This window comes from Myxocyprinus asiaticus, chromosome 5 (genome assembly GCF_019703515.2).
Source record: "Myxocyprinus asiaticus isolate MX2 ecotype Aquarium Trade chromosome 5, UBuf_Myxa_2, whole genome shotgun sequence".
NCBI classification, from domain to species: domain Eukaryota; kingdom Metazoa; phylum Chordata; class Actinopteri; order Cypriniformes; family Catostomidae; genus Myxocyprinus; species Myxocyprinus asiaticus.
Genome location: NC_059348.1, coordinates 54,668,454 through 54,680,844, shown reverse-complemented (window position 1 = coordinate 54,680,844; position 12,391 = coordinate 54,668,454). Strand labels below are relative to the sequence as shown.

Genomic DNA, 12,391 nt, shown 5'->3' with positions numbered 1-12,391 from the left:
CATTGCAGATGTGTATGACTTATTTTCTTCTGCAGAACACAAATGAAGATTTTTTTAAGAACATTTCAGCTCTGTAGGTCCATACAATGCAAGTGAATTGTGACCAGAACTTTGAAGTCCCAAAAAGCGTATAAAAGCAGCATAAAAGTCATCCATAAGACTCCAGTGGTTTAATCCACATATTCTGAAGTGATATGATAGGTGTGTGTGAGAAACAGATCAATATTTAAGTCCTTTTTTACTATAAATGTCCACTTTCACATTATTCTTTTGTTTTTGGCAATTCACTTTCTTCATCCACATCGCCACCTGCTGGTCAGGGAGGAGAATTCATAGTAAAAAAAGGACTTAAATATTGATGTTTCTCACCCACACCTATCATATCACTTCTGAGGATATGGATTTAACCCACTGGAGCCTTATGGATGACTTTTATGCTGCCTTTATGTGCTTTTTGGAGCTTCAAAGTTCTGTCCACCATTCACTTGCATTGAATGGACAAACAGAGTTGAGATATTTTTGTAAAATAGTTCTATGTGTTCAGCAGAAGAAAGAAAGGCATACACATCTGGCATGGCATGAAGGTGAGTAAATGATAAGGTAATTTTCATTTTTGGGTGAACTGTCCCTTTAAATGTGCACATCGTATGGTGTCATTAGGGGCGGAGTCCCCTTTAAGATTGAAATAATATTGTCCCTGCTCCAAAGTATTTGAAAAAAACTATCTTACTATGATAAAACGGGTCCAAAAAAATGGTACAGTCATAGTATTTTACACTTCAACATAACCCCACCCTCTCTACGGTTTACTCCCTTTGACGCCCCTCGCGCGAGCCTATCCACGACACGGTTGCGCCTGTGCTGGACTACAAACCCCATAATGTACTTCGACTCGCCCTTCAACGCCCGCGTGCGCGTTTGACAGCAGTCGCGAGACAGCGTGAAATGTGCAAGTTTACCAGCTCAGAGTCACAGCAGCAGACGTGAAAGTGACATGAAACGTGTTTAAAAATCGCTCCTGCAAAATGAAGCCCTGCAGTCGCTGGTGCAGTTTGATTTGAGCGGGGTTTTGTGTGGAAGTGGATAGTGACCGACTCCTGTTTATGTAAGTGGATGGTGACTGGAGTTTACCAGTTCATCATATGTGTGCGCATGATGTTTGCAGTCAAACTTCAGGGGAGTGTTTCATCAAACTGCCATCAGAACCCGATAAATTGTGTGTTTTTCTCCTGATTTCAAGTAGAGACCTACAACAGGTGCGGTCGGAGAATCAGGTAAGCCAAAAGCTTAATGTAAATGTCACATAATAGTTGTTGTGCTAACTGGCTAAAGCTAAATCACTTTGATACAGATATTGAGGAATGTGTCATGAGTGTCTCTGTGTAAATATTTAATTATGGATGTTTTCATTTGACGTCATTGCATGGTCACAAATAATCCTTGATTAATTTTGCAAGATAAACAATGTACATTATAGTAAAAATGTTTCATAAAAACGCTTTCTATGACTAGTCTTAACCATTTGATGTCTTTGCATCTTCAGAGATTGTCCTTGTTTTATAAAAATAAACTATATAAGTTACAGTGATAATGTTTTATACATGAGTAGATTTATTTATGACCTCTTGGTGTTGACTAGTCTTTTTGTACATTTGATGTCTTTGCATGATCAAATGATATAGTCTAGTCCTTTGTTGATTTTGCAACATCTAAATTTTTTAGTCTGTTGACTTTGCAGAACATTGTACTAGAAAGGTGATATCGTTTTAATGATGCTGTAATCTTTAACTTAAATACACTTAACCCTTAAGCACTCTTCGGTCATTTTTGACCGAAATCGACTTTTTTTTTTTCTTCAATAAAACTGGTTTCCTTTATCTGATGGGTACAAGACTTGGTAACTTTTTGTCCATTTCTTATCTGAACACACACACACACACACACACACACACACACACACACACAGAGCCTAACTGTTCAGACTATAAAACAAAATAATTCTTTTGAAATATGTCAAAAAAATTTTAACAATCAGCCACAATGCAGAACACACACACACCCCAAAATGAATTGGTGAGACTATAACACATCTACAATGCTACACACACACATTCATCTTGCTTCAACCAGGGATAAATAAGGTTATTACTTGTTCATGTCTGGTAATATTTGGAAGCAGGTATCATGCTGTTAATAATGCTGTTATTTACTGTTTGTTGATCATTTTTATGAATTAGTATGTAGATGTTCTTTATTCCTGTTCACTTCATTTTTTTTAAATATAGAATTTTGCAAAATAAATGCTACGTTTGCTATTGAAAATGTTTATTCTTTTGTTTGAATTATCACTGCACATTCATGTTCATTTAATTGACATTTATATTGAATTACTTTTAGTTTATTTAATTATGATGTTTGATGTTTGAAATGAATAAGTGATGCTTTCTCTATATATGTCACCATTAAAGATGATTGTAATAATAATGTGGCATTATTGCAAAAACTGACAAAAATAACCTCAAACAAACAAAAACAAAAAATTCAAAACTTTGACAGAAGTAGTCTTTGATAATGTTTAAATATATATCTAAATGCAGAACTTGACAAAATCTAGAAATCATCTTCTCTTCAACTAGGGATGAATAAGTAGCTCTCTGCAGCCACCTAGTGTTTATACTTGTAATTTCATCTGGTTTTCATATATTTTTATATTTTTAAAAATGGACACCACAGTTTGATTCTTGAGACTTTAAGCTTTCAAACGGTATATGATTTATTAGGATTGGTGCAGTATTTTAGAAAATATGAATAAAAATTTTCTGTGTCAAGTTCAAGGTCACAAAGGTAATTAAATTAGTTAATAAAAAAATAGTAATAAGGTCTAAATACCCTAAAACCCACTCAAAATGCACAACTCTTGTCCTTTTACATGACTGAAGTTAGAGTTGTTACATTTCTTTCATAGCAATTAAAAAAATTACACTCTTAATGCGTCCGGTCACTTTTGACCGGGAACAACTGTAATGTGATTAAATAATGAACGAGGCATAAGGGTTAATGGCTTTTGACAAAATTGTGTTTTTTTAAGGCCAAACAGTCTAGCCTTATACATTGTACAATGCAAACATTATGTGTGATGTCACCGCTCTAGTTAAAGCAATGCACACAAGGAATGAGTCTGTTGTTTTTGTTATATAATGTGTTTGCATATAAGAAGTTGCTTGTCACCACTTGTTATTTTTGTGGGTTATCTGTTCTGTTCCTTGAATAAAGCACAAAAGGCTTTCAGTGGAACTGTCATCTGATCTCAAGGAGCATAAAAGAGACTGTGAGACAGAAGGGGGTATTGGACAGCGTCCCATGCATGAACCTAATTTGCAACAGACCCTGTTCTCAGTTGCCTTGGCAACCTGATCATCACAAACTTTTCACGCTTGAAATTGTTGAATCCAGGATCATGTTTAACTCTCTGGGTTAACATTAAACTGGCCTCATCCTGCTTTCGTATGTCACAACATTACGCTTAACTCTGGGTTAAAAGATAAGTGTGTACATTTTCTCGATATTAAAATACTTTCTCCTGTCCCAGCTTAATGTGCTGAGAGAACGATAACTCTGTGGCACATTTAAAACATTGCTCTGTTTGTTTGAGTATCCCGACCAGCCCGAAATGCAGACCAACAATAGATCCGGAAGTAAAAATCCTGTTATTTATTTTTTTCATAGTGGAATTGTTATTAATGATAACTTCTAAACATTTAAAGACAGACCTACCATGAAGTCTGAGGTTGTTAATTGATGGTGTATGCTTCTGTTGAAGCCAACAGTCTGCATTATTTCAACTTAAAAAAAAAAAAAATATATATATATATATATATATAAGTGTTTAATAATGGTATTCCTGGTAAAGAACTACACTACCCATGATCCTGAAGAGAAAGATCCACCAATTAGAGAAATGCAGCAAATGAAGCGCATCAAAAGAGCTCTGCAGCAACTGCCCACTCCCAGGAGACACTTCCAACTCTCTCAAACTGCTTATATCTGAATATTTTTCTATATACTTTCAATATAGCCTACTGCTTCTACATTTATAATCAACAACTTTAAATCAATAGTTTTATATATTTCCACTGTCTTTAATTCAATTAGGTCATTCGCAATGCTTCATGGGATTGTAGTTCATTCCCTCGTTAAAGATGCTAAGTACACAGTCTTGTACCTTTGTCTTTTTGTCTAATTTTCAAATACATTTATTAGACCTGGAGTCGTGAGTTCGAGTCCAGGGCATGCTGAGTGAGTTCAGTCAGGCTTCCTAAGCAACCTATTGGCCCGGTTGCTAGGGAGGGTAGAGTCACACGGGGTAACCTCCTCGTGGTCGCTATAATGTGGATCTCGCTCTCGGTGGGGCGCGTGGTGAGTTGTGCGTGGATGCCATGGAGAATAGCGTGGGCCTCCACACACGCTACGTCTCCATGGTAACGTGCTCAACAAGCCACGTGATAAGATGCACGAATTAACGTCTCAGACACGGAGTCAACTGAGATTCATCCTCCGCAACCCGGATTGAGGCGAGTCACTACGCCACCACGAGGACTTGGAGCGCATTGGGAATTGGGCGTTCCAAAATTGGGGGAAAATCCCCCCTGTTGTTTTTGATCAACAGCTGACTGTAAAGAACAGAAAGGGTATTAAAATGGACCGTGTTCAATGACAAATGGGTCACGTGGATCTCATTCTTGAACACACATTACACGGAACAGCTTTTACTCTCAACACGCTGTGAAAGGATCTCGCTGCTGAACACTTCACGACTAAACTACACAATTGCTGGTGAGTGAAATTTAAACATTTACCAGCCAGTTGCCAAATATATTCACTTTAGTCGCATAGCATTTGGTTGCAGATGCGAGTGATTTCCTCTCGTCGTGGAGGGTTGCGCATTGAGTGAATGGTTGATCTTGGGATTTAAGAATCGATATCGAGATCATTCAAATGTAGATCGCGACGCATCGGAAAAACAATATTTTTACCCACCCCTAACTTTTTTGCTTCAAATCAAAGTTTGTGATGTTGTGATTCACCTTGGAGCTGGTTGGTTGGGTTCATGGCTTAGAACTCTTTTATGAAGACCTTTCTGAAATCCCTATGAAAAAAATGAATGGGAAAAATACTTCTGGACCAAAGAAAGCTGAGAAAGTGGGCGGTGCTAACACCCATTTTGAAATTACAAGTGTCAAGGGTCAATAACATGTTATCGTAGTGTGAAATGCCTACTTAGCCTACATCTGTCTCTCATCCTCTCCATCTGAGATTTGTTTACAAATATTTAATTGTGTATTTGTGTTATACAGTTGTGGCCAAAAATATTGGCACCCTTGGTAAATATGAGCAAATAAGGCAGTGAAAAATATATCTTTATTGTTTTTCCTTTTGATCTTTTATTCAAAATATTCACAAAAATATATCCTCAAATAGATATCAAACAATTCCAAACACAACACAAGTTTTATCAAAAAACAAATATTTTTGTCAAATATATGTGTGGCACAATTATTGGCACCCTTTTATTCAGTACTTTGTGGAACCTCCCTTTGCCAAGATAACAGCTCTGAGTCTTCTCTTATAATGCCTAATGAGGTTGGAGAACACATGGCAAGTGATCCGAGACTTTCCTCCGTACAGAATCTCTCCAGATCCTTCAAATTCAGAGGTCCATGTTGGTGGACTCCCCTCTTCAGTTCACCACACAGGTTTTCTATGGGGTTCAGGTCAGGGGACTGGGATGACCATGGCAGAACCTTGATTTTGTGGTCAGTGAACCATTTTTGTGTTGATTTTGATGTGTTTTGGATCATTGTCCTGCTGGAAGATCAAACCAGGGCCCATTTTAAGCTTTCTGGCAGAGGCAGTCAGGTTTTGATTTTTTATCTGTTGGTATATGATAGAGTCCATGATGCCATGTATCCGAACAAAATGTCCAGGATCTCTGGCATAAAAACAGCCCACAACATTAAAGATCCATCACCATATTTCACCATGGGCATGAGGTACTTTTCCATATGGCTACCTCTCTGTGTGCCAAACCCATCTCTGGTGTTTGCTTCCAAAAAGCTCTATTTTTGTTTTATCCGACCATAGAACCCGGTCCCATTTGAAGATCCAGTAGTGTCTGGCAAACTGAAGATGCTTGAGTTTGTTGTTGGATGAGAGCAGAGGCTTTTTTCTTGAAACCCTCCCAAACAACTTGTTGTGATGTAGGTAACATCTGATTGTAGTTTTGGAGACTTTCTGACCCCAAGACCCAGCTAATTCCTGCAATTTTCTAGCTGTGATCTTTGGAGAATTTTTGCCCTTTTGAACCATCCTCACCATGCGAGGAGACAATATAGACACACGTCCTCTTCCAGGTCGATTCTTAACATCTCCAGTTGACTGGAACTTCTAAATTATTGCCATGATGGTGGAAATGGGTATTTCAATGCTTTAGCTATTTTCTTATAGCCATTTTCCATTTTGTGAAGCTCAACAACCTTTTGCCGCACATCATAACTTCATTCTTTCATCTTACGTGGCTGAACAATTTCATGTTCCTTGTCACCCAGGTGCACTAAAATATGAATGGGAATATACTTCAGATATATTTTACTCATAAGAATTTCAAGGGGTGCCAATAATTGTGGCCAACTTGTTTTGGAGAAAAATATTTAATTATGAGATCCACCCCCAATTAGTTTACTTCAATTAAATGTTAGATTTTTGTGAATATTTTGAATGAAAAATCAAAAGGATAAACAAAGACATACTTTTCACAGCCGCCTTTGCTCATATTTACCAAGGGTGCCAATATTTTTGGCCACAACTGTGTATAAGTTAACAGTTAACCAACAACGACATGTCAAGAGATACTACAGCTTTATTTAATCTTAAAGTTTATATTTATTAAATTCATCTGGGTCAAACTAAACTGCTCAACAAATCTCTTTATTATTGCATTACTGAACGCGTGTCATGTAAGCAGTTGCTGCCATGCGGCATTTTAAATGTTGTACTGTTGCAATGAATGTGTGTCAGTAAAGGACCTTTCACCTAGAGAGTCTCTCCTTCCAACTCACCTTTACCCTCCTGCGTTCACACTGAGAATAGAGCTACAAATCCAACCTGGTCTCATAGAATCACATACCTACATTTTTGCTAAATTAGTTTTTCATGCTTCGTTCTACATATCGTGGCAGTTTCCTGGTGAAATGAACACTTGAGGTGCTACAACAACAATGATCTTACTGTGCCTGATTATTAACTTCAAAATTTTACTTGTTGATGTAAGTAGTCTTAAACATTGAATTATGTCAGTTAAAAGAATGACACTGTTTTAGGGTAAGGGTGGGCAAGGAGGAGGCGGGAACCGGCTGAACAATTTATGGCAAACTCAACTTAAAACAACATAAAACATAAGACACACACACACACACACACACACACACACACACACGCGGCCGTGTGTGTCTCTCTCTCTCTCTCGAACTGGCATCTCCAGCTTCCCTTTATCTCATTCTCCCGCTGATAAGTTGACTCAGCGCCAGCTGTGCACCCTCACGGCCCGGCCACGCCCCCCTCCTCGTCATCCATTAAATTATATCATGTATCACAACCAAAGCTGCGAATGGTCCATTTCAGTGTTTTCAGTTAGTTTATGGTTAATCTATTAGCCTGCTAAGCTAGCGTAGCCTACGCAAGGAACTACATGTAATAAAAGTCATCATAGGATTTCGTAAAGGTAGATATTGTAAATCCATAAAAGGTAAATTCATGTAATGTTAAATTGTCAAAGTATAGTCAAAATATTATTATTTTAGGCATCACAAGGCAATAGGGTTGCTCCGATACCAACATTTTGGCTACGGTACGATAACAGCCCTGGTACCTCGGTATCGATACTTACTCGATACTTAGGCAACAAATAAAAAAACCCTCAGATTTTTGATTAAATTACACAGTAAATTATTGACAAAAGGATCTGCATAAAGTCTTATAGATAAAAATTATGCCTTTTCTGTTTGAATTTTTCTGGATTCCATGTTATGATCAAATTGTGTTTAATCAAAAACATACTGTACAGCTTTGATCAAATGGAAATATAATTCTAAATTATTATTTTTGGTAAAAAAAAAAAAAAAAAGATGCACAACAGAGCATTACAGTATTAATGAAAACATTAAATGAACACAATCTGATTACCTGAGGCTACCATGGCTGAATCACAACATGCTGATATTCAGTACTGGTATTCAGCTTTTGTGATATTGCTTACAGATAATAATACTAATAATATAACCATTTAATATCAAATTATTGTTATTATGAGTATTATTGATACTACTTTGAATATTACACTTTTATACAGTAGTAATATTTTTCTGTCGTAATGTCTTCAATTTCACACATCCAGTTAAATAAAGCTCTCATTTCAGTGGGACTTTTAGTTTGAAAGATGTTTGAAGTTCTTCCTGTTTTTGAAGCATTTGCTATATCAAGCTTCCCGCGACTCACAAGCTGAAACCTCCAGTGAAAAGGGTCATTTGAGAGTTCACAGCAGTTTATACACTAAACACACTGCTCTGCAGCTCTGCAGATGGATACTATTGGACACACTGCATGAAAATCAAGCATTAGTAGTGTGCCTGTGTGTGTGAAGGAGATGACAGAGCAGAGCGGAGCCTCTCATTCATTCTGTGGCACGCAGCACATGTGACTATATTATTTAATTAAATGATATCCTTCTGTTGTTTAATGATCACACTTGTCCATTATTTTCAAATCTCAAAACTCTCACATTACATTTCATTTTGCTAATGGCAGCATACTTTATTATGGTACCAAAATTAACAACAAGATGATATCGTACCATTTTACATTTTTTGGTATCGCAATATTTCGTTAGTACCGGTATACCGCGCAACCCTACAAGGTAATATGTTACGTTATATTCAAAAATGTCCAGACAACCTGTATTAGATATAATGCATTTAGCCTAATATACATACAGTTGTGCTCAAAAGTTTGCATACCCTTGGAGAATTGGTAATATATGTACCATTTTTAAAGAAAACATGAGTGAGCAGGCAAAACACATTTCTTTTATTTCTTATGGGATTCATATTCAACTTTAGGTTATAACAGAATGGCACAATCATAAAACAAAACATGGCAACAAAGAAAAAAATGAAATGACCCCTGTTCAAAAGTCTGCATACCCTTAGTTCTTAATACTGTGTATTGCCCCCTTTAGCATCAATGACAGCGTGCAGTCTTTTGTAATAGTTGTCTATGAGGCCCCAAATTCTTGCAGGTGGTATTGCTGCCCATTCATCTTGACAAAATGCCTCCAGGTCATGCAAAGTCTTTGGTTATCTTGCATGAACCGCACGTTTGAGATCTCCCCAAAGTGGCTCAATGATATTAAGGTCAGGAGACTGTGATGGCCACTCCAGAACCTTCACCATTTTCTGCTGTAACCACTGGAGGGTCAACTTGGCCTTGTGCTTAGGGTCACTGTCGTGCTGGAAAGTCCAAGAGTGTCCCATGCGCAGCTTTCGTGCAGAAGAATGCAAATCGTCTGCCAGTATTTTCTGATAATATGCTGCATTCATCTTGCCATCAATTTTCACAAGATTCCCCGTGCCAAAGTTTAGAGCTCACACACCCCCAAAACATCAGTGAGCCACCACCATGCTTCACAGTGGGGATGGTATTCTTTTCACTATAGGCCTTGTTGGCCCCTCTCCAAACATAGCGCTTATATATAGCTTATATGTCATATATCTGTGACCTGAGTGTGCAAGTCGATTGGATTTTCATTTCTCGAGAGCTGTCCGTTTAACACCGAAGCACACATGAGAGATTAATTCAGTATTTATCATTAATGGTGAAGCTGTCTTTTGATGGAATTGCTCTGAATATGTTAATATTTGACAAATACAATCTAACAGATGTGAAATCTATGGAGCCAGATTTGTGGCAAAACTAAAGAAAAGAAAATGGAACTTTTGCAAACAACAAACACAATCTGCTTAGCAAAGGAAAAGAGAAAGTGATTAACAAGTACAAAGGGCCATTTGAGAGAAAATAAAGGGTAGTTGTCGTGAACCACTAGCATCTTTTTTTTACTAGAAAATGTCCATATTCATTACACCTCTCGTTATTACTAGAAAGGATCTAATTTTTACTAGGAAATAAATCATTTTTTAACCACATATTATGTAGTAATGAAGACATAACTGTGGCAGCATTGCGCCATCTACTGTTTTAAAAGAGGACATTGCTCAGCCCATTTGTGAGAAAATGTACATTGATGCATTTGCAACATGACAACTACCCGTCATTTTCGATCAAATGGCCCTTTGAATTTGTAAATCGCTTTCTGTTTGTTTGAGAGTCAAGATTTCCTTTGCGAAGTGGATTGTGTTTGTTTGTAAAACGTTCTATTTGTTTGTTTAGTTTTGGCACAAATTTAGCTCCATAGAAAGTCCAGGTCACATTTCAACCCAAAATCGAAAGAAAGAATATGTTTTGCATAAATAAAATTAGCCTGTTTTAAGGGCTGGTAAGATTTTTGCATTGTGACTTTATTTTCATGAGAATTAAGCACATTTTATTTCCAAATTCTCATTGACATAATTAAAATCTGCATAAATTAAAAGCATTACAACAAATACTATCATGATTTATAAAGACATTTACAATGCTGTGGAAAAGTATTTGCCCCCATCCTGATCCCTTCTGTTTTTGTGTGGCTCATACTAAACTGTTTCAAATATTCAAACAAAATTTAACAAAAAACAAAGGCAATCTGAGTAAACACAAAATACAGTTTTTAAATGATAATGTTATTTATTGAAGCAAAAACGTTATCCAGTACCAACTGGGCCTGTGTGAAAAAGTATTTGCCCCCTTAGTAACTAAATCCCCAAATCTATGAAACTGCATTCATAATGGGGTTCAGCTGGACTACACACACAGACCTGATTACTGTCAGCCCTGTTCAATCAAATCAACACCTAAATTGAACTTTTACAGCAGCATGAAGTTGGCTAAAAGGTCTCACCCAGTAGCACACTATGCCAAGGTCAAAAGAAATTCAAGAAATGATGGGGAAAAATTTGATTGAAATACATCAGTCTGGGAAGGGTTACAAAGATATTTCAAAGGTCTGGGACTCCAAAGAACCACAGTGAGAGTCATTATCTCCAAATGGAGAACAATTGACACAGTAGTGAACCTTCCCAGAAGTGGCCGACCTTCCAAAATTCCTCCAAGAGCACAGCGTCGACTCATTCAGGAAGTCACACAAAAGCCAAGGAAAACATCCAAAGAACTGCAGGCCTCTCTCACATCACTAAAGGTCACTGTTCATGACTCCACTATCAGAAAGACACTGGACAAAAATGCCATCCATGGAAGAGTGGCGAGGCGAAGATCACTGCTAACCCAGAAGAACATTAAAGCTCATATGAATTTTGCCAAAACACACCTTGATGATCTTCAAACCTTTTTGAAAAGTTGAAAGTGGAACTGTTTGGAAGACAGGGGTCCCGTTACATCTGGCGTAAATCAAACACAGAATTCCACAAAAAGATCATCATACCTACGGTCAAGCATGGTGGTGGTAGTGTGATGATGTGGGGATGCTTTGCTGCTTCAGGACGACTTGCAATAATTGAGGGAAACATGAATTCTGCTCTCTACCAGAAAATCCTAAAGGAGAACGTCCGGTCATCAGTCCACTGAGTTGAAGCTCAAGTGCAACTGGATTATGCAGCAAGACAATGATCCAAAGTATAGGAGTAAGTCCACCTCTGAATGACTCAAAACAAGAAAAATGAAAGTTTTGGAGTGGCCTAGACAATGTCCTGACTTGAACCTGATTGAGATGCTGTGGCAGGACCTTAAACGGTCAGTTCATGCTCGTAAACCCTCCAGTGTGTCTGAACTAAAGCAGTTCTGTAAAGAAGAGTGGGACAAAATTCCCCACAGCGCTGTGAAAGACTGATCTCCAGTTATCAGAAGCAGTTAGTTTTTCACATGGGTGATATAGGTGTTGGATAACCCTTTTGCTTCAATAAAAATATATATGTATTTGAAATCTGTATGTTGTGTTTACTCAGATTATCTTTGTTTTATATTATATCTCGTTTGAAGATCTAAAACAATGTAGTAGGAAAAATACACAAAAACAGAAGAAATCATGAAGGGGCAAATACTTTTCCACAGCATTGTACTTGAAATAATATATCATTAGTTTGTTTTGAAAATTTTGGAAGGAAATGTGCTTAATTGACAAAAATAATGTTACAACGCAGAATGGCTTAATGGTCCTAAAATATGCTTCATT

At 37.3% G+C, this 12,391-nt stretch overlaps 1 protein-coding gene across 2 annotated transcripts in view; it reads left to right on the top strand.

The window, feature by feature from the left end:
- The first annotated feature begins 216 nt into the window (after positions 1–216).
- The window catches only part of LOC127441354 (mitochondrial coenzyme A transporter SLC25A42-like), a 43,759-nt gene continuing 31,584 nt past the window's right edge, over positions 217–12,391 (top strand). Inside the window, exons 1-2 of one of the 2 annotated variants that reach the window (XM_051698678.1) lie at positions 217–1,105; positions 1,244–1,274. The gene's annotated coding sequence lies outside the window, so the exon portion shown is untranslated. Of the gene's footprint in view, positions 1,106–1,240; positions 1,275–12,391 lie in introns of both variants that reach the window. The other variant, XM_051698679.1, reaches the window with a different exon arrangement.